The sequence below is a fragment of the Camelus ferus genome, chromosome 25 (genome assembly GCF_009834535.1).
Source record: "Camelus ferus isolate YT-003-E chromosome 25, BCGSAC_Cfer_1.0, whole genome shotgun sequence".
Lineage (NCBI taxonomy): Eukaryota > Metazoa > Chordata > Mammalia > Artiodactyla > Camelidae > Camelus > Camelus ferus.
In genome coordinates, this window is record NC_045720.1 from 27,901,257 (window position 1) to 27,925,523 (window position 24,267).

At 34.0% G+C, this 24,267-nt stretch overlaps 1 protein-coding gene across 25 annotated transcripts in view; it reads right to left on the reverse strand.

Moving 5' to 3' along the window:
* RIMS2 (regulating synaptic membrane exocytosis 2) overlaps positions 1-24,267 on the reverse strand; it is a 489,839-nt gene that overhangs the window by 314,254 nt on the left and 151,318 nt on the right. The gene's annotated exons all lie outside the window — the stretch shown is intronic.

Genomic DNA, 24,267 nt, shown 5'->3' on the forward strand with positions numbered 1-24,267 from the left:
AATCAGTGTTTTGGTTGTTTAAAAATAAATGTTTTTAGACATATCCTGAAAACTGTAAAAAGGTCTTCCACTTTCTCCTTTTCTTGTGCCCTCTTCTATCCCTTCTTTTCAAATTGCCAGGTGAACTTGTTCTTAATAAATTACTCAGTTACAAAAAATTATCATGAAAATTACCATGAAACAGACACAACAACTTCTGAATAAAAATGTTTTGGAATGCCCTTCCGATACAAAAGTCACAGATAAAATATAGTTTTATATTACCATGTGCCATGTTAGTAAGTTAAAATGTATGTAAAAACGTTTTGCAAACTGCAAAATTTAAATATTACTACTATAATACTACCTATGACCTTCTTTCAAAATTCAAATAAGGAAAAACTTCTTGTGTGCTTAACTCATTGATATTTAAACTGCTAAAATTAGTTCCCAATTCCCTACATGCGTCTATTTGCTATTACATTCATACTATTTTCTGTTTGTCACCCGCTGTGTTTCTTAGTTCTATTAGTGTTGATTCCCCTCATGCAAACCAGCTGCTCTGCCATAAGGAAGAAAACAAGTCTTGCTAGAAATTGCAACCACAGTCTTACTGTCAAAGTAGCCTTTTCACTCTCTAGTTAGTATAAGGTTCCGGGAGAAAAAAAGTCATTAGTGTCTATCCTATCTTAGAATAAGGAGAGAGGACATAGGAACCGCAGAGGAAGACTGCTTTAAATCTGCCTAAATATCACTTGCAGAATCTACACAGGAGAGGATAGGGAGCTACAATTCAGACGTCTCTGATCTTTTCACAGCTCTTTGCAGTGCTGAATCATAAAACAATTAATGATTTTCCTAAAGGTGCAATTACATTTTCATGTTTTATTGCTGTTACAGTACAATCAATAATATAAGCAGAAAGTGAAATTTTAACATTTGGATTAAGCCCCATCTTTTGACATTACTATAAATAATTTCTTTGGCTTTATTTCTTTAAAATCAAACCATGTCATTTTTTTAATCTTCAGCTTTTGGGTTGCACACATGCACGGGCACGTGTGTGTGTGTGTGTGTACATATACATCAGATACAAACAGGCATATATACATGCACACACAACTGGCCTGCACTAGCAATATAAGAATACTGAAGTCAAACTATTTTCTGAGCTTGAAGAAAAAGAAAAAAAAATACACAACTATCAGTCACATATTTGAAAGCTCACTGCAGAATACATTTTGTTCATTTACATTATTTTTCTTAGATTATTTATTCTACTTATTTCAAGAAATCTTCCCTATAACATTATCAAATTTTTAAATTACACGGTAACTTTACTGATAACTAGTAAAACATAATAACAAATAGCCCATAATTCTCATCAAAAATGTACCAAGAGAAAATTCACAACCATCTTAACAATGTCCCTGGTTCTAAAAAATATCAATAAGAAAATTGATACGTAACTATTGCATTGTAACTATGCACTTTTTATTCCTCTTTTGATCCACCATAATACTTCATAAAGAAGAAAACTTTAAATGAATATTAAAAGAGGTATTTTCTAAACACTTTTCCTTTCGTGCCTGAATGTAAAAATTCACATCAGGTGCTACAGTAAACAGTAAAAATTCACATCAGGTGTGTAAAACTATAAAGAATAATGAGAGTTTAAAATTAATTTTCCAAAACCCTGACAAAGTGAATAACTGGGATGTCCTTTAATATTTATCTAAAAGTTAACCAAAGCTTGCCCCACTCAAAGACATCATAGATTTAATATAGAAATTACATGATTAATATACTTTATACTCAAGAATCAGCTGTCTTATCCAGTAGTAGATATTGGATAAGGAAAAATACAGGATTCTAAATATACTTCCAGATAAGAAGATCATGTGCATCAGGGCAGATCCAATATATTTCAATCATTCACATTAAAAATATATGACTTACCTACTAAACCCCAGGCCTACTTTCTTAGCTCTGCTTCCTTAGAGCTGTTAACAGGAAATACAAGTGCAAAGTAAAGTCAGAAAGTCATAGTCATGCAGAAAGAATAGGTGGCTACAAAAGATGAAAAGATCAGAACGAGGGTGCCTCTGGTTTCTTCACTCTCAACCCAAAACCAAAGCATCTGGTCTTTGGCATTTGCCGGAGAACTAAACAGGCACCAGGGAGCTACACTGGAAGATGATCCTTCTTCCAAGATAGTGTACTTGGCAGCCTCTGTAACAGGACTCCAAATGGCACAAGAACCAGAGGAAATTACTAAGCTGTCAATGACTTAGGGACACCGAGTGTGATGGCATGAGAATTTGACTGACAATTTATTATCATTACTAAACTTACATTATGGTTTAAAATTAAATCGCCAATTCATGAAAATGTTTTCTTAAAAATGGGTTAGTATTTTATTCTCTTGCTCTACAACCAAGATACCGGTGCAAATCTTGGAAATTTTTCATATGTACTCATGTGATTAAATAACTACATTTAAACAGTGAGCACTCCACCAGTATACGTTATCTTCAAGTATAAGGAAAAATCTCTGGAAAAGGGAGTGAAAAGAAAAAACGTGTTAATACTTTATTAGATAGGATATTAAATTTTTTTCCCAATATTAAACTATTGCTGTCTTTGCAATACGGAATCCATTCAATACTTGTCTTTTTCTACAGTCATCCTCTTTACCAAAGTTACATGTAAACACATATTTAGATCACTTTTCTTTTCAATACTTTTTCTCACTAACTACTCTATGAAATATATAGAGTCCTCCTTCTTTAGCCAGAACAGCTAATTCTATATGAAGCAGTAAAACACTGAAATCAGTCCCTAAGTCTCTTTATTCCAAGAAGTACACATAATTTTTCTTTCTCCTTATGGCAGACACTGTTAGTGTCCTCCCCAGGTCCCCTCTGCCAGGCTGATGAAGCCTTCCGCCAGCTGCTGTGAATGCTGGCTGCTGCAATGACATCACATCCCCCCTTCAGCAAACTGCCCTCCTCAACTGGCAGGACTCATCTGCGCTGGAAAGCAGCACTGCTATTCCCTCCCAGGTATGGCCCAGAGCCAATGCCCTACTGATATGGGGATATCAAAGTCTGACACTCTTGCCTTCAAGGAGGAAACACTGTCTTGCAATTAAAATTCAAGATCCAAGCCCCGAAACATACACCTCCCCATATAGACACATACCCTGGCTAGGCGAGGCTAGACCAAGGCTAGGCTTTACCTAATAGCACATCTCTCTTCAGCTCTTTCCCCTTCCCTCTCCTGCTTCCATCACCACGTCCGATTTTCCTCAAGAACAGTAAACAGTCTCTTAGTAAATCATGCACACAGAAATCCCTGTCTCAGACTCTGCTTCTAACGAACTTGACCTAAGACAATTAATACCAGGAGTGAGCCTAGGAGACAGACTCTAAAAAGATTCTGGAGCTGGATCACTCACTGGCCAACCAGAAATGAATAACCTATTATTGGTGTGAGTGGAATATCAATGGTCTCTGACACGCAGTCATGAAGATTTTCACCTGCGGTGAACTGAAATGGACTATAGGTAGAAAGGGATACACTGACTCATGCAGTATCTGTCATCTGAGGGGTACGGCAGAAACAGTAAATGTAAGGACTGAAACTGGATAGCTGTTGCCAAAAGCCAGACAGATGCACGGAAAATAAAAAATGACAAGCTCAAGGCAGCCAGTCACTAATAATGTGTGAGAGTCAAAGGGCTTCCCTGGCCTCCTTTAAAGGGTCCTCTTCCTTTAAAGGCAGAAGGAAGACAGAGCTGAAGACTAGAATTTAACTATAAGAGTGAAAGAATTACGGAAAAGGCTAAAGTCTCAGCCTAGGCAGATTTTCTGCATCAAAGTAAGGGTACTAACAGAGCAGCAATAGGAACATGAGACTTGAGATGGGATTCCCTACGTAGGTACACAAAAGGTCCTTAAACTCAGATTCCCCTGAATCCTCTAGGCCTATGGGAGTGACCCACCCTCCCCACCTCCACGTATTGGAAGACAAGGATCCCCTTGATTCAAGACTACACAGAAGACTCAGATGAAGTAGGTGTCTTCCAATACCATGCTGGTTACCTTCCGGATCTGCTGCCTTATCAAAAAGGGTCAAATCTTAATATAACCCAACTGAGAAAGTCAGCACTGGCTTTGCTAAGGATAAAAAGAGATTATACCCCCAAACAGAACCTGGTAAACACATACCACTAGGAACTGGGAGAGCAGGACTGGCAGTGAGTGCTAAAAGTGAAAAGGGTCAAAAAGGGCAAAATATAAAGCTGGATGAGAGAATTTGGATAAGACAGGATTTTAACTCTGGCAGTGGCCACAGCAGATGGTATTAATATGCAACTAGACAGCTCCTGAAAGCTTAAAAGTAATGGTCTACATTAACTGAAGTAGAGACCCCAGTACTGCCCTGGAAAACTGCTGAGGGAGGGATCAAAAAAGTCAGTGAAGTGTGTATGCTGGAATAGTTCTGCTGTGTAATGGGAAAATACACTGGCTGACTGTTCCTCAGGAGAACTCAGAGGACATTCCATTTACTAGGTTGGTACAAAAACACCCTAGTGAGGGGGGCATGAGCATAGCTGAAGAGCTAGTGGTGGTTGTCCTCTGCAGCCCAGGCTAGCAGGAGAAGATGCTATTAGAAAACTGGCCTCCCTGGAATCAACAGGGATGATAGGAATGGGGAATGTCCAGACCTTTTGAGGGGTAGACACATGATCCAAGTGGACACTAACATCCAGGGACCTAAAGTGCCATCATAACCACCCCCACAACTACCAACGAGAGTAAGGGCAGGTAGTGCTAGACAATACATGGAGTCCCAGCCCATGTCTATCTCCTATTCCCAAATGTATAATCAGAATGGACACACTCAGCAATCAGCAGAACTATAGCATTGGTTTCTTAACTGGTCAGTAGCTGTCACCTCACCACCATCATCAAGATAGTAAGTGAAACAACAAGGTTCCACTGTATACCACAGGGAACTGTATTGAATAACCTGTGATAACCTATAAAGAAAAAAAATATATATATGTTTAACTGAAATCACTATGCTGTACACCAGAAACTAAAACAACATTATAAATCAACTATACTTCAAATTAAAAAAAAGATTAAAAAAAAAAGATAGTGAAAAACAATTTGCACTCTGAGGGAAATGTCAGTGACTAGCGCCACTCTTAAGGACTTCAGTGGTGCCACACTGGTGGTCCCTGTAACATGCCCATTTAATTCACCAGACTGGCCTTTGCTAACCCAATGGGACCACAGAAGATGATGATACACCACTGTAAACAAAACCAAGCAGTAGTCCCAGACGCAACTGCTGGGCCGAACATGGTATCTTTACTAGAACTGATGAACACAGTATTGAACAAGCGATGTGTTGTTATTCATTTGGTGAAAGGATTATTCTACCATCAGAAAGGAAGATTAGAAGCAGTTTACAGTTTACACATAGGCCAAATAACTGTACATATTCACAGACTTACCCAGGGATATGTTAATTCTAATGCTCTCTGACATAATATTCAGAAGGAAACTTACTAACTAAATGTTCCACAGAACATCCCTTTGGCCAACTATTTTGATAACAGCATGTTAACTGGACCAAAACAACAACCTAAGGGTAAGGTACATGTATTTGAGAAAATGAAGTGAGAGAGAAACGTCAAAAATTTAAGTTTTTAGAATTCCAAAGATACAGAACATGCCAGAACATCTCCAACATAAAGGAATGCTGACTGCACCTTTTACCACCAAATACTGAGAGAAGTCTAAAATTTGTTAGGACTCTTTGGATTTTGAAGGTACTCAATTACATATACCATAATTCAGAGTAGTGCTCTGATAGAATTTGGCAGAGAAAAGGGGGGGGGCTGCTTGTCATAAGTAGGACCCAGAGCAAAAAAAGAGATCTGCCGTGGATTCAGGCTGCTATGCAATCCCACAGAACCCACGGTAGAGAGATATCTGTGGTAGAAAAAGAAGCCATGTGGAGTCTCTGCAAAGTCCTAACAGGAGAACTGCAACACAAACCCATAGGATTCTGGAACAAGGCCATGCTATCAAAGCAGAGAACATTCAGAAAACTGCTTCTGCCATGTTACTGGGTCCTGGAAGAGATGGGACATCTGACCTTGGGGCATCAAGTGACCATACATCCACAAAAGTTCATGGGGCCACCAAATCATAAGGTCAGGCAGGATCAGAAGCATCCCATAATAAAACAAAATCAGTTCATCTAGGATTAGGGTTGAGCTGGTCCAGAGGGCACAAGTAAGTTGCCCTAACAGGTGACCCAGGCTACCAAGTCACTTACACTATTGCAGCAGTGCTTCCTCTGAAGTTCCTAGCCACTTACAGTCAGCTTAAGAGGAAAGAAAAAGGCTGAGCTTGGGTAACAAATGGGCCAGCTCAGTATGTGAGTGTAAGCTAAAAATGGAGTGCTGCTGGACCTCAGCCCGATTCAAGGTTGGACCCAAAAAGCAGTGATGAGGGGAAATCCTCTCAATAAGCATAACTTATTCACTTTGTGTGAAGAGAACATAAATGGGATTGATGGATGTAGTGAATAGCTTACCTGATTGATCAGGTGTCAGGATAAAAGCAAGATTAAAAGATGACAGGCAAGGAATTCCAGTAAAGAGGTATGTGGATGGAACCATGAGAGTGGGCTGAAGGTGTGTAGACCTTTCTATTACACATTACCTGTACCAGAGAACATCTGCTACAAAAGAGGCACTGAAAGATGAAGCTGGAGGAATAACCCTCTCTGACTTCAGACAATACTACAGAGCTACAGTAATCAAAACAGCATGGTATTTTGTTCAAAATCAGACATATGGATCAATGGAACAGAAAACAGGGCCCAGAAATAAACCCACAAATTTTTGGTCAATTAATCTTTGACAAAGGAGGCAAGAATATACAGTGGACTAAAGACAGTCTCTTCAGCAAATGATGTTGGGAAAACTGGACAGCAGCATGTAAATCAATGAAGTTAGAACACTCCCTCACACCATCTACAAAAATAAACTCAAAATGGCTTAAAAACTTAACAATGAGATTAGACACTATAAACTTCTTAGAAGAAAACATAGGCAAACATTATCTAACATAAATCTCAGCAGTGTTCTACTAGGGCAATTTACCCAAGCAATAAAAATAAAAGCAAAAATAAACAAAAAGGATCTAATTAAACTTATAAGCTTTTGAGTAGCAAAGGAAACCATAAGCAAAACAAAAGACAACCTACAGAATGAGAGAAAATATTTCCAAAAGATGAGACTGACGAGGGTTTAATTTCTAGAATATATAAACAGCTCATACAACTTAATAAACAAACAAACAAACCAATCCAAAAATGGGCAGAAGACCTAAACAAGCAATTCTCCAATGAAGGCATACAAATGGCCAATAGGCACATGAAAAAATGCTCAATATTGCTAATTATCAGAGAAATGCAAATCAAAACTACAATGAGGTATCACCCCACACCAGTCAGAATTGCTATCATTAAAAAGCCAATGAACAATAAATGCTAGAGAGGGTATGGGGAAAAGGGAACCCTCCTATACTGCTGGTGGGAATATAGTTTGGTGCAGCCATTATGGAAAACAGTATGGAGATTCTTCCAAAAAACTAAAAATAGATCTACCACATGATCCAGCAATCCCACTCCTGGGCATATACCCTGGCAGGGAACTCTAATTCAAAAAGATACATGCACCCCAGTGTTCGTAGCAGCACTATATACAATAGCCAAGACATGGAAGCAACCTAAATGTCCATCAACAAATGACTGGATAAAGAAGCTGTGGTAAATTTATACAGTGGAATACTACTTAGCCATAAAAAATAAAATAACGCCATTTACAGCAAGATGAATGGACCTGGAGACCATCATTCTAAGAAGTGAAGTAAGCCAGAAAGAGAAATAAAAATACCGTATGATATCACTCATATGTGGAATCTGAAAAAAAAAAAAGAAAGAAAAAGAAAAAGAAAAAAGAGGACACCAATGAACTCACCTACAAAACAGAAACAGGCTCGCAGACATAGTAAACAATTTTATAGTTCCCAGAGGAAATGGTGGTGGGGGGCAATAAATTTAGGAGTCTGAGATTTGCAAAGGTTAACCACTATAGATAAAAAAAAAAATTTCTTCTGTACAGCACAGGGAATTGTATTCAATATCCTGTAATAACCTTTAATGAAAAAGAATATGAAATGAATATACATATGTGTGCATATATATATATATATATATATACACACACACATGACTGGGACATTATGCAGTGTACTAGAAATTGACACACTGTAACTGATTATACTTCAAAAAAATTTTTAAAAATAATAATAATTATTATTATTATTATTATCATTATCATTATTAACCACCTAGTGTTTATTATTTGCCAGGTCATGTTCTAAATGCTTTTCATACTTAAGCTCATTTAATTTTCATAAAATTCATTCTCACCTTGCTTATTTTTTACTTATATTTTAAATTATAAAACCCAAAGCATTTGGTGTAAATACTTTGGTGTATTTTCTTCATTTCTTTTTCCTATGCTTATTTTCTTATTGTAAAACAAAAACCAAAGCCACATCTATGTTCTTTTTCTAACTTGACATGTGCGAAGAAGTCAAAAAAAGCATAATTAAATCACTGAAAGTATAAAGAAGTCAATAGAAAACTAGGATTTTGCTTTATGTACAAGATTTTATGAACTCACATAAAACAAAGTTAAGCTCCATTTCTTTGAATACTCTAATCTCATATATTTTGGCTTTGGTTTTGTTTATTTTCCACTTTAATTATAGCTGCACTAGAAGTACTGTTAGTATCAAATAAGCATAAGACATAAAGCTGTTTCTTAATGCCAATCCTCAAATGTCTACAGATGTATAATCAAGTGTAACCACAAATAGGATTCAAACAAATTTGTTGAAAGCAGTTTGAGAATTTTAAACAGATGCTCAGAGACTTCTAAAACATCCAAACCATCTGTAAGATCTGATGGAGGAAGATATCCAGCTGACTAGGTTAACAAGGCTCACCTGCACTTCTGCACTAGAAGTGATGAGACAGAGGACCACCAGGCTGTGAGAACTGAAAAATTTTACTCTGGTTCACTTGTATGCATCTTATTGCTGATAATGTAGCTTTACACCAAGAGAAAACTGATGAGAGAAAATTGACAGTAGAATGGAAAATTGACAAGTTTTTTCAGTGTTTTTTAACAATAAAATATCCAAATAAAAAGACAATTCATAAATAAACATTATCAAGAGAAAAAAAGTAAAAAAAGAAGAATTCTTCAGAGGTAATAAGAAAGAAGGCAACAATTTCAGATGTGCAAACAAATTTTAGAGATTTAGCATTGTTTTGGATAAAGACAAAAATCAAGAAGAAATTCACTTCCTGATAGAGGTGTGTATAGAGGAGTGGGAAATTGTGATAACTAATTAATTGAGAATAAATAAATAAAATAATTCCCAAGCAACGGCATTAAGGCCCTAGATGAACCCAGATAGCCTAATTTAGTATCACCACAGAAAACACAGTTTTTGTCAGCAATCTGGAGACTTTATCCATAAAAATGCTAGACCCTGCGTTCTTTAAGGCCTGCCCTACACCAACTACTTTTTCTTATTTCAAAGGTTTCCCTTCACTGATGTAGGAAAGTTTCATATCTTACTTTGGTAGGGAAAAAAAAAAAGACAAAGAAGAAAAGAAAAGAGAGAAGGGAGGGGAGGGAGGAAAAGGAGGAAGGAAGGAAGGGAACTTCTAGTACGAGCATACTCATTTGAAATAAATGTATTCTATGATTGTTTTTCTCAAATTAACAAGTGTACTTCCTGGTGGCAGCTATGGTTAAAACTGTTCAACTTTTCTTATTAAGATTTTACTCTTAAATCATTTCATTGTCACTTATGAATGCACTGAACTGCCATTGCCTAAAAAACTTGTTGTAAAACACTTTGGCATTATTTCTTAAAGTTGAACATGTGAATGGAATATATCTAAGAGAAACTCTTATATACATGAAAACAAGAGATGTTCACAGCAGCATTTTTACAGTAGCAAGAATTCAGAAACAATCCAAATGCCCATCAGTGGGAGAGTGGATTAAAAATTGTGATATAGTAACACTATGGAATATTATATAGCAGTCAAATAAATGAACTGCCACAACACATCAGTATGATGCAATGTAAAATTATGTGGAAAAAACAGAACAATAACATTTCATAAAGATTAAAAACACTAATGCTTTTTAAAAATACATACATATTTAGATAGATAGATAGATAGATAGATAGATAGATATGAAACCTATATAAAAAAAGAAATCTAAGGAATGATGAACATGGGTTCAGTACAATAACTGCCACCAACTGAAGGAGCCAGGAATAGGATGAGGTAAAAGAAATGGTTACATGTAAATTCTTGCCAAGGATCCAGCTCTTGTTTGAGATGGTTCGTTCACTGGTGCTTTACAAATTATTATAAAATAATTAATAGATTCCTGAGTAGCTAGTATAAGGTTTTCCTTCTTGCTACAGACAACTGTAAAACTGGGTAGAATAGATGAAACAGTCATTTTAGGGCATTAGACATGACATGGTTTGAAATTCCTAAAAAAGGAAAAGCACTTAAGGTAAGCTTCACACTAGCTTTCTGATGGAAACAATTTCACAACTACAGCATGAAGAACTGAAGCCCAGACAGTGAGCACAGGGTTTACTCAGCATATGAAACAATCTGGTGTTAAAAACAGAGATCTCAGACTTGCTAATGCAGTGGGAATTTGTGATGAAAGTTCCTAGAGAGTAGGGAGCTAAGAAAATAATCTCTAGAAACAGAGTTCTTACTCAGGTTTCTGCCTTAATCCTGAAGTGTACAAATGCAGGCTTTATGGAGCCTGGTACACCACATCGATTAAGGGCTGAGAGATGAGGAGTAATTTCAGAAGTCACTAACCAAGCATGCTTGAAGATTGTATTTGTGAAAAACCCAAGGCATCCAGTTGAAACATCAGAAAATTCAGGTATTAAAAAGAAATCATATCCTAGAAGTAAATAAAAAGCATTCTTTAGAGGAAAACATAATATAGAATCTCTACAATGCATCATTTACAATGTTCAGCATACAATGAGGTATTAAGAGACTTGCAAAAAGGCAAGAAGATGAATCCATAATTAAGAGAACAAAAAGTCAACAGGAAGTCATAAACATGGCCAGGATGTTGCAATTAGCAGACAAGAACATCAAAATAACTAGAATGAATACGTCAAAAAATTTAGTGGAGAGGTGGATACATCAGGGAAACGGGGAGTTTCAGCAGATTGATGGAAGCTTGAAAAAAAAAAAGTGTCAATTCTAGAACTGAAACATGCACTAAGAGGAGTATAGAATATATTATACCTGCTTAATAGAAGAATGGACTAAAAACAGCAAAGAGTGAACTCAAAACAAATTATTAGAAAATAAAGACTGAGCACAGGAAGAGAAAAAAAAATGAAGAAAACAGAAAAGCATGTGAGACCAGTGGGGCAGTATCAAACAGTCAAACTCATACAGAACTGTAGTCATAGAGGGAAAGAGGAAACAGATGTGGCAGAAGAAATATTTAAAGAGATAATTACCAACATTTTAAAAAACTGATGACTGAAACTACCCCATACATCCAAGCAGCTCAGTGAACCACACAAAAAAATTATAAAGAAAATCACACCTAAATACTTCTAATTCAAACTGCTGAAAACAAAAGACAAAAAGCTATCTTAAAAACAACCAGAGAAAAAGAACACACTATCCACAGGAAAAAAATAGTAAAAATCACAACTGACTCCTCTCCATGAACAGAAAGCCAGAAGGCAACTGAATGACATGTCTTAAGATATGTCATATGACAATCTAAAGAATTACACATCTTAAGAAAGAAAACGTTCACCTAAATCTATATCTACTCTGTAATTAAATATCGTTCCCCCAAATGAAGGCAAGAATAAAGATTTTTTTTAACCTACAAAGGCTGAAAGAAGTTAGAACTAATAACCAAGTTCAGTAAAGTTGCAGGAAAGAAAATCAATATACAAAAATCAGTTGCATTTCTATATACTCAGGAAGAGAAATTAAGAAAACAATCCCATTTACAATAGCATCAAAAAGAATAAAATACCTAGGAGTAAATTTCACCAAGGAGGTGAAACACTTGTATCTGAAAACTATAAAACACTAATGAAAGAAACTGAAGCAAACACAAATAAGTGGAAAGATATTCCATGTTCAAGGAATGGAAGAATTAATATTGCTAAAATGTACTACCTAAAGCAATCTATAGATTCAATTCAATCCCTATCAAATTCCAAAGGCATTTCTCACTGAACAAGAGTAAACAATCCTAAAATGTGTATGGAACCACAAAAGACCCCAAATGTCAACATAACCTTTAGAAAGAACAAAGCTGGAGGTGTCCCACTTCTTGATTTCAAACTATATTATAAAGCTATTTATAGTAATCAAAACAGTATGGTACCGGCATAAAATCAGACACGTAGATCAAAGGAACAGAATAGAAAGCCCAGAAATAAACACACACATCTGTGGTCAATTAATTTATGACAAAGGAGTCATGATATACAATGATGAAATGATAGTCTCTTCAATAAATGGTACAGGAAAGACTAGACAGCCACATGCAAAAGAATTAAACTGGACCACTATCTTACACAAAAATCAACTCAAAATGGACTGAAGACTTGAATGTAAGACATGAAACCATAAATCTTCCAGAAAAAAACCACAGTGGGTAAGTTCCTTGACATCGGTCTTTGGAATGATTTTTTTTTTAATCTGACAGCAAAAGCAAAGGCAAAAAAGGCAAAAATAAACATGTGGGACTACATCAAACTTAAAAGCTTTTGTAGAGCAAAGGAAACCATCAACAAAATGAAAAGGTACCCTATGGAGTGGGAAAAAGTATTTGCAAACTATATGTCTGAAAAAGGGTTAACATCCAAATTATACAAAGAATTCATAGAGCTCAATGGAAAAAAAAATCCAATTAAAAAATGGGAAGAGATTTGCAGCAATATGGATGGACATAGAAATCATCATTCTAAGTGAAGTAAGCCAGAAAGAGAAAGAAAAATGCCATATGGTATCACTTATATGTGGAATCTTAAAAAAAAAAAAAAAAAGACACAAATGAACTTACAGAAACAGACTCACAGACATAGAAAACAAACTCATGGTTACCAGAGGGGGAAAGGGTGGGAAGGGATAAAATGGGAGTTTGAGATTTGCAGATATTAATTACTATGTACAAAACAGAGAAACAATAAGTTTATACTGTATAGCACAGGGAACTATATTTAACATCTTGTAGTAACCTATAATAAAAAAGAATATGAAAAGGAATATATATGTACATAATGTTTAACCTGAAATATTATGCTGTGCACCAGAAATTGACACAGCATTGTAAACTGACTATACTTCAATTAAAAAAAAAAAGGGCAGGCAACATGAACAGACATTTTCCAAAGATGACAACAATGGCCAACAGGCCCATGAAAAGGTGCTTAACATCACTAATCATCATGCAAATGCAAATCAAAACCACAATAAGATATCATCTCACACCTGTTAGAATGGCTATTATCAAAATGACCAAAAAGATTTTTTAATAAAACTAAATTTTAAAAAGGTAAGAAATAATAAGCATTGGCATGGATGTGGGGAAAAAAGGAATCTTGTGTGCTGCTGGTGAGAACATAAATTGGTTCAGCCACTATAGAAAACAGTACAGAGGTGCCACAAAAAATTAAAAAATAGAACTATCATGTGAATCATCAACTCCACTTCTGAGTACTTAGGTAAAGTAAATGCAAACACTAACTTGAAAGGATTTATGCACCACCAAGTTAACTGCAGCATTATTTACAACAGCCAAGACATGGAAATAACTTGTGTCCATGAATGGATAGGTAAGAAAAATGTGCTATATATACACAATGAACTATTATTTAGCCATTTGCAACAACATGGATGGACCTTGAGGGGCATTATGCTAAGTGAAATAAGTCAGACAGAGAAACACAAATACTGTAGGATCTCATTTACATGTGGAATCCAAATAACAGAAATGAACTCATAGATATGAGAAGAAACAAGTGGGTATTGTTAGGGTCAGGGGTGAGTGGGAAGAGAGAATGGAAAGCAGTCAAAAGATACAAACTTCCAGCTACAGATAATTAAGTCCTGGAGATGTACAGCGTGGAGACTATAGTTAACTATACTGTGTTTTGTATTTGAGAGTTGCTAAGAGAGTAAACCTGAAAAGTTCTCAACACAAGATAAAAAAATAGTTGCAACTGTGTGGTGATGGATGTTAATTAAACTTACTTTGGTAATCATTTTGCAATATAAAAATATATAAGATCATTGTGTTGTATACTTATCACCAATACAATATTACGTGTCAATTGTATCTAAATTTTTAAAGACTTATTATTAAATAATAAAAATCAAAATGTACAGAACCATGAATCAAAGGAATGCAATAAACCTTGATAAGCTGAGAGCAACTCCCAGCTGACAGCCAGCAAGGAAACAAGGACTTCAGTCCACAACCGCAAAGAACTGGGCTCTGCCAACAATCTTAACAAACTTGGAAGTGGGTTCTTCCCACGGTCTTCCAGATAAAAGCCAAGGGTAGCCAACACCTTGAGTTAGCCTCGTGTAAGTAAAGAAGTCGGAGCCCAACTGGATTTCCAACCTATAGAACTACAAATAATAAATGGGTATTGTTTTAACCCACTAAGCTTGTGGTAGGTAGTATAAAACTGATACTCATATTAAGACTTTTATAAAGTAATGACTCTTCTTTACATAAGCCAACATGAACAAAAATAACTAAAACAAGACAATTAAAAGATTCATATGCTCATACAGGTGAAGAATTCTATAGACTTTTTGGACAGAACTATCAAATTGGGGTACCATTTTTATTAAAATTGCTCTTCTATATATTTGTCGCAATCCCAATGGTAAAAGATATAATGAGCATATTCTTAGCTCTGTGGGTTTCATGTGAAATACGATAATATTCTTTGAAACACACATTGCTCTAAGTGTATTTTCATCTTCAGATTTACATTTTGTGTAAATAGTTTTATAAAAAGCTGTTCAATTTCTTGAGAAAAGATGCTGTATCCCATTTTCATGTTCATAAACTTTTGTTTCAAAATTAAGTATAACTCACAACAGGACCCAAAGAAGTAATGTTCAGAAATTAATTGCAAAAAAGATATTGTGACATTGGAAAATTTATTAATTTAAAAGATGGGCCATATTACAAATAATTATCAATTTTTCACCACACAGTTTTAATTTCTCCTATTGTGACTGACACCAGTTGAAGAATCAATTGGTGACTACTCTCACGAAAAGGAACTTCATCTTTAGCCTACTCACTGTCATTACATACATCATCAAATTTCCTTTAAAAATTCCCTGTGGAAATTATCTTTGAAAGGAATGGATGCTCATCCAACTAAAAGGTGAAGAATAAATACGACAGCTTTTGTATCTTCATTGTATCCGACCAGACATTTTCTCTTATAGTTAGATCAGTTATATCAATCTTATGTTTTCTGTGAAGAAAGCCTGTGCATACGTTGCTCATATTTCACCATTAGCAATAGTTACTAGAATATGGATGAAGTACATTAGTAAAGAAAGAATATTTAAAAGTTATGTATTCTCTATATATTCTGATGATACAATGATAATTTAATTAAGACTTGAGGTTCCTAATCGGTCACTATCCAATGATATTTGGAAAAGCACAACAAATTACAGAGAATGAAGATGAGATTATAAAAGAAGCCGTGGATATAATTTCTGCCAGCAAAGCATTTAACAAAATACAACTTAAAATGTTAAAGAACAGACTCCTCTTTTGATAATGGCCTAATAGCTCCCATCAACCTAACCATCCTAAAGATAGTAAGTTCTGGATGAAATATAAACAAACAACTATCTGAAGGCCCTAGAGAGTAACAAAAAGCAGACACTGGGGTGCAAATGACTTTTTAAAGAAGATAATGACACCGGCTAAATCTAATCAATGCCAAAAGGCTAAATCTATGTTAGAAAACTCAGTCTTACTAGCTTGAAAAACCAGAGGAACGAGCTCAAGCAAATACAGAGGTACAAAGTGAGTTAGAGAATGACAAAAAGAAAGCTACAGAAAGAAAATTAAATTCTGTGTATAATAAACACTGCCCAAATCTCACACATGCACAGGAAGAATCCAAGGAGCTCAGCTATAATTAAAATAATTAAAACAAAATTTCAGCTGCTGTACCTCCGGGGAAACAAAGTCTGTAGCTTAAGCTCTGCCAAGTTAACCTCCTGCTTTAAAAATAATCAGCACTCGTCAGAACAGATTTCAGAATCGCTATAAAGTATTGTTAACCATGTCCAAGATACAATTAAAATTTACTTGATATATTAAAAAACAGAAAATCATGATTTATAATCAAGAGAAAAAACAATCAATGGAGACTGACTGAGAGATAACCTAGATGTTAAAATTAGCAGGAAATTATTTTAAAGCTACTGTAACTATGTTAAAGGAAGTAAAGATAATATGCTCATAGTGAGTGAAAAGAAAGAAAATCTCAACAGAGAAACAACGACTATAAAAAAACAAATGTAAATTTTAAACAAAAAATAAAATTTCTGAAATTAACTCACTAGATAAGTTTTTCATTTGATAGAAGATTATGAAAGAAAGATCCAATAAACCTGAAAATTACACAATCTGAAGAAGAGTTTTTTGCCTTTTTTTTTTAACTTACAGAATATCTGGGATAATTTCTAAATGGCCTAAAATACAAATAATTGGAAAATCAAGTGAAAAGAGAGTTAAGAAAGGTAATCAGTGAAACAGACAAACAAGAGAGAAAATCAACAGAGCTAAAGAAAAAATGAACTGAACAAGCCAACAAAAGAAAGTTCATGAATTACAAAATACCAATATCAAAAATAAAAGAAGGATTATCATCACAAATTCCACAGATATTAAGGAGATAATAAAGAAAAATCATGGAATTCATAACATTTTAACTGTTAAAAAACTAAAGGACTATCAAAATTTGTTTAACATTGTACTGCTTGTCCTAATAAGACAAGAAAAAGAAACAAAAAGCATAAAATTGGAAAAGAAGTAGAAGTGTCTCTACTTACAGATGAGATGAATGTTTACATAGACTATCATAACAAATCTATAAGAAAATTTTTACAACTAATAAGTAAATTTGGCAAGGTCAAAAGATACAAGGTTAACACTGAAAATAAATTATTTACATAAAAGCAGAAACAACTAGAAACTGAAATTTTAAAAATAATACCACTTATAATGAGATCAAATACTTAATATACTTATGAAAAAATTAATTCATTCAAGATCTCTACCCTTAAAAATATTAAACATTCTTAGATAAATTAAAGATGACCTAAAATAAATGAAGAGATCTTCAAAGGGGGGGAAAATCATTGTTGTTAGATGTTAATTCTCCCCAAATCAATGTACAGAAATACAACACAATCCCTGACTTAATCCTAGCACTTTTAAATCAAAATTAACAAACTGATGATAAAATATACATGAATAATGCAAAGGACCTAGCATATCCAGCCTATCTTGAAGAAGAAAAAAGGTGGAGAACTTACAATACCCGACTTCAAGATTACTATAAAGGTAAGACATTAGGATACTTCAAAAGATAGGCAAATAGATCATGGAACAGAATAGACAGCCCAGAAATTGAATCACACTTATACAAGTATTTAATTCTACAAAGATGACAAAGCAATGCAATAAAGAGTAGAAAGTCTCTAAATCTTTTTAGCAAATCGTGACGAAACACTAGCTATCCACCTGGAAAAATATGAATCTTGACCCCTACCTCACACTATACATGCAAAAGTTAATGTGAGGTTGATTGTATACCTAAAGTGAAAAGCTAAAACTCTAAAGCTTCTGCAAGATATATAGTAGGATAGCTTCAAAGCATAGGGGTTGGCAAAGAATTGTTAGACAGCACACAGGACACAAAAACACACAAAAAATTGATACGTTAGGTTTCATCAAAAGTAAAACGTCTGCTCATCTAAAGGAATTATTAAGAAAATAAACAGGAAAACCACAGACTGGAAGAAATATTCACAAAGGATTTATCTAACAAATGACTGATATCCAGAATAGACAAAGAACTTCTATAACTCATTAATCAAAATAAAAACCTACTTTTTAAAAAACGGAACAGACATTTCACAAAAGAATTTTTTTTTAAATTTTGAGCAGACACTTCACAAAGGAAGATATACAAATGGTCAATGAGCATATGAAAAAGTGCTTGACATTGCTAGTCATCAGGCAAATACAAAATAATATCAAAAGGAGATGCCATTATAAACTCACGAAAGTGACAAAAATTAAAAAGACACATATCATCAAATGTTGAAAAGTGTGTGGAACCACCAAAACCCTCAAATGTATTTGGTGGGAGTTTAAAATATATAACCTTTAAAAAAAATGATCTGGCATTTAAAAAATGAAATATGCACCTACCCTAGCACCCAGGAGTTTCTCTTCTAGGTATTCATCCAAGAGAAATAAAAATATATGTCCAAAAGGAGAGTAGTGAGTGTAGTCTGTTCATAAAATGGAATACTACTCACAGGGAAGGGAAAAACTACTCATACATGCAGCAACACGGATGAATTTGGTACATTATGTGGGCTGAAAGTCTTCTACAAAAGCGTATCATCTACTTGGTTTCAATTACATGATGTTCTAGAACAGACAAAGCTAATCTATACTAAAAAAAAAAAAAAAAATCAGAACAATATTTGGTTCTGGAGCCTGAGGGAAGCCAGTACTGACAATAAAGAATCATGAAGGATATAATGTGTGGAAATTCAGAGGTTAATAAATATATAGTCCCTAACTCAAGAGGCTCACAGTATATATAGTGCCTTTACCAGTATCACATAGCCAGGAAGTAGGAGACCCAAGTATGAACACAATTCCTGTGTTCAACATTACACGACGTAAAGCTACCACAATATTTGTAGAAAAGTCAGGCACAAATCAACTGCTGACTAAACACGGCAGCTCTTCTTGCCACCTTCCATTATCTCTATCTCCAACATTCCAAAGGTCATGCAACGAAATGGAAAGTTTAAAAGAATTTAACTCAGAAGTACTGAGTTTTGATTTAAATAAGCAGCTGAAATTTGTGTTTCTTAGAGCCTAATTTGGGCCCCATGTCCCACTTTCTAAACCAGAGCTGTTCCACTTTTATCTGTCTTACATATTGAGTTAGATTTTAAAGGAAGTGTTCTCTGCTAAAATCAAAAGACAAACAAGAAGCATGGTTTGAAAAACACTAGGCACAATAAGGAGCTGTCATGTTTTACAATATCACAGTTTTAATGTGCAGTGACTTTTTTCATTTTGCCCCAAAGGAAGTGCTCACACACATTTCTGAGATACTTAAAACTTCTCAAATTCAGAAGCAAAATTCCTAGATCAGTCCTCCGAATTCTTTTCTTGGGTACATGAATCTTTGTGACTAATTCATAAACGGATATGAAGAGAGCCCATAGCATATATGAAATGAATTCATTTTACTATTCAGTGAATAGTGCTAGAATTAAACAAAAGTTTGCCAGTAATTTTCTTCTTTGAGTTTTTTAAGATTTTATATGGTCATACGAAAGCTGTTAATTTTAAAATACATAGTTAACTTTTACCTGTCAGTCATCGATGAAAGCAATAACTTTATAAAAAGTTCTCTGAATACAGAAAACAGTGCTTAAAGACTATATCTCCTTATCATTAAGTATCTATACTGATACTGTGGTACAGAGCTAAGATCTACAGTAAATATTCTGGTAGAAATATTAATGATAGACATCTATGAATCAAAAGTCATTCTGATTAGAAATATAAAGAGATAATTGTTAAGATAAATTTTATGTCTATAATAATTATTATTATACATTTAGGAGAGTTTATATATACATAAACATATGCACGTGTGTGTACATGCGTTCATATCAGCCTATTGGGTTCTTTATATTTCAGAATACAGACTGCTCATGAAGTGTGTTCTTATCATGAAAAATCCATTGTGCTGTGATCATACCAACTCCAAACACTGCACACTGCACCGACTGCACTCTCAGAACTATGAAAAGTAAGCATGCTGTTCTTTCAATGTCAAAGTAGTCGTTAATGTGCCATGATGAATAACAGGTGTCTGTGCCAAAAATCCTGAGCACAAATTGATGGCTTCATTATAAACCAAAGCAATAGTAAATGCTATGTAAAAGACTCAATACTTCTGACCAAAAACACTACCAGATGAAATAAACATTTATTTTGCAAAATCAAGTTGTATTTAAAATAATATTAACGTTTTAGACTGTAGAAATGTTTTAGTGGAAAAGAACCCATTTACACTATGAATTCAGATTTACATTTTAATTTTACAATAAGAGTGGCTCTGTAATTTATTGTCAAATAATAACACTTTTGAGACAGAAAAGCAGTACTAATAATAATTAGTGGGGGACAGCAGGCATAAACTGGGACCAGTCCAGGCAAATCAGATCATATGGTTAGCTTATTTGTAACTGAAAACACCAACAAATCCAAATCTTCTTTGCTCTCCTAGGTCTTTTAAATCTTACTGTTAAATATTAAAGCCTGCCTATCTCATTACATGAAAATGGAAAGGAAAGGAAGACTGTCTTTAATATCTATTCTGAATAAATTCCAGTCCTATTATGCCCCTGTGTGGCCAGCCTGCATAGCAAATTCACTGTCATACATTTAGTAACAAAGAAATAATTAAAGGTTTGGAGGAAAATACAGATTTCTTTATTGTACAAGAAAGATTACTAAAACTGAGAAAAGAGAAAAATTTAGAGAATATTAAGTACATTTTCCCACAAATTTTATCACAAAAGACAATCATCATTATCATGTTCATCTGAATACTGCTCAAGGCAGCTGATTACCTCAGTGCAGTGCACACTGTTAAATACCATCTAGCATCTCAGTATTTTTGTTTGCTTCCAAAGATAAGATCACAAAATTTAGATTTCATAATACTTGAGGACTTTTTTGCTGGTGACAAAAGCAATTATGTTTGTATCTTGATTAACTTAATTTGGGGGAAAATGAGTTTACAGTAAGAAAACTTGATACTAAGAATCTAAAGTGGCATTTCATCAAAATCTATCAAGTGGATTTACCTTGGAAGCAGACATCGATTTTTTTTTTTTCTTGCTAGACCTTTAGTTGATTTATTTTAGCTGTAAAAGAACACAGGATATCCTGCCACCTCCTTTATGCACGAAAAGGATACTCAAGAACCACAATGATAAGAGAATCAACTAAGAACTTTCAGTTTGGAACATAAGGATCGCACTATATGGTTTCCAACAAAATATCCATCTAAAATGTTGATGCTTTTCACTCCTATGTAAATTTCAATTATTCACTAGATAATAAAATACTTTAATAAGCTATATTTATCTCCAGTTAAGTGATTTGTGATACATAAAATATTATTGTTGTATTGAAAATCTTTACTTTTTTGACAAGTTGAACCTGGAAATGTTTTTAGAGAATTATTATGGGAGATTTTATTTCTTTACATTTCATTGCTTATATGTCATAGAAGTAAACTGCCCTACCACCTGAAAACCTGACAAAAGTTGAGCTGCAGATTTAAGGATAAGATTAGTTACCTAGAAAAACTCTCAAGAAAACTATTTGAAATAGTCCCCTTTTAACAGTATATTGTCTATGACTGATGCATTGTACTAGTCTAGTAATTCCTCCAAGAAAGCAATTCAGAATAAAATATAATTGTCCATATCTATGATGTTATTTTTCTGCCACTTTAAAGATCATACTTAACGTCACAATACAGTAACTGAATATTCCATTTCAACTAATCCACTTAAACAATTACTATTCATGTCATAGCAACCAAAACTGTTCTTTCAAGAGTGTTAGTTATATAATTGATGCTTCAACTCTCAAGACCACTGATGTCCGGTCCACAAAGTTGAAAGCCCAATCATTTAGAAAGATTTTTAAAGCTGTTGTAAGAGCACATCTTCTGATGACATACTCAGGTCATCCTTGTTCCATAATGTTTTCTTTAAAAATGATTTTTTAGTCTACATCTTACTTTCTGATTCAATGCGTAAGCAGAATATGAATTTTAAAAGACCACTGTATCTGATCTGAACACAAAGTAACAATGATAAAATCTCAAGACATTAAAATATGTGGAGATATTAATTGCAAGTTCATATAAACTTATTTTCACCTCTCATACTTTAAAAAAAATAACTATTTGTGTAACTGGTTTTGATTGATTTTTAAAGTAAATCAAGTAGTTTATATTTATGAAGATAATAGATCTACCTGTGAAAAAATTGTCATGTTTTTTGAAGATTAAGAAGTCAAAAATATATAAAGGCAGGGGATTTTTTCCTGCTAAAGCAGAATAAATTTTTTATTGGTTAATTCGTAGTTTCCATTAATTTTAGATTAAAAAAATCAAAATAAGTTAAATAAGACTGGTCTCACAGAAGCGTTAGAAACTTCACAATGTTTAACTGCAGCAACATAAAATTCCAGGTTTTTAATAATTGGGAGCATTGCAATTTTAAGCATGACAACAATAAAAGAAACTTGAACCCAAGCAAAAGAATAGTAGTAGGGATGCACACAATTCCTTCAAAAAATAGTCTCATATTTTAAAACTAGTAATGTTTACTTTAAAACTAATTCCATACCATGCTGTTAACAGCACAACTGCTAAAGTGAATGTACACCCAGTCCTAATATTAATATTTTTAGACACATAAGTTCTTGGTATAAAAAAAGAAACAAATCAAGGAAAAGATGTATAAAAACAAGGAAACAAGGAAAAGATGTATAAAGGATGAGTACAAATCCTAGAAGTCTGACAGCTTCAGGACACAGAAATTTTAAGAAAGCCATATTGCCTCTTTTTTAAAAATGTAAAATGCAATACAGATATTTTTACCATAAATTATAGACACTCAAATGATATATTACTAAGCTAAAAAAGCCCAATATCTCAAAATATAGATTTCATAACTGTTACATATTTTAAATTAGTCCAAAAACTAAATGTAAAAAAATCAAATTAGTTAATTGAATAGAACTGAATGAGGAAAGAAGTGAATTTTTATTAAAAAAAAAAGATACGTTACTCCATATTCCATGAAAAGGTCATAGATTTATCATCAGTAAACATTTTAAATGTCAACAAATTGTAAAAGCCTTCTTTTCATTTGCTACATTAAAACACGTACTGTGTAATCGGTATTCTTGTAATCTCTAAAACAGGCTGCCTCACATTGTTCAGAGATCCTAAAAGGAAGAGACCAGCAAAAACCATTCAATATTCTATGCACTCTTAGTCCTCTCTCAATTTCCAGAAGGTTTCAGTGCAATATCATGTTCACAGAATTTCTTTCTCAGTCTTTCTCCACATATATTTAGCTTTGGGGTCTTCTCTATACTACGGATCTAACATTAGGAATTCTCAAAAGGCAAACAACTTAAATGAGAGAAGAACTAGCAGATAAAACTGCATTTTAAAAGCCTTCTTTAATAGGCTATCTCTTTTCGTGTAAGCCAGAGAAACCATCTAAAACATATGTCCGTAATTTAACAACCTTCAACACACACACACACAAAATCAGGCTGAAAAAGCAATAGGAATTTATAACAAAGCATCTTTCTAAACTAGCCAGTCTAATACAAAGCATTTTTAGTAGTTCCATAATATAGCTTGTTTTAAAGTGATTACTTCTCTACCCTGCATAGAGAAATATCTTAGACCTAGAAAACATCTTCCGCATGTTTTACAAAGAGCATGCATGATTGCTAATTCACATTTTCCAACGAATCACACATGATTACACAGCCCCATCCTTATATATGCAATGTAATCACTGCCATGATCACAAAGAAAAAAATCTATCATTTTAAGTTAATAGTTTTATTTATTAGAAAATGAAATCATGAAGCAGCCTGTATTATGTTTCAGAGGTCAAGCTAGTTAAATTTAAGATGCTTTTTGTGCTTTGAAGTAA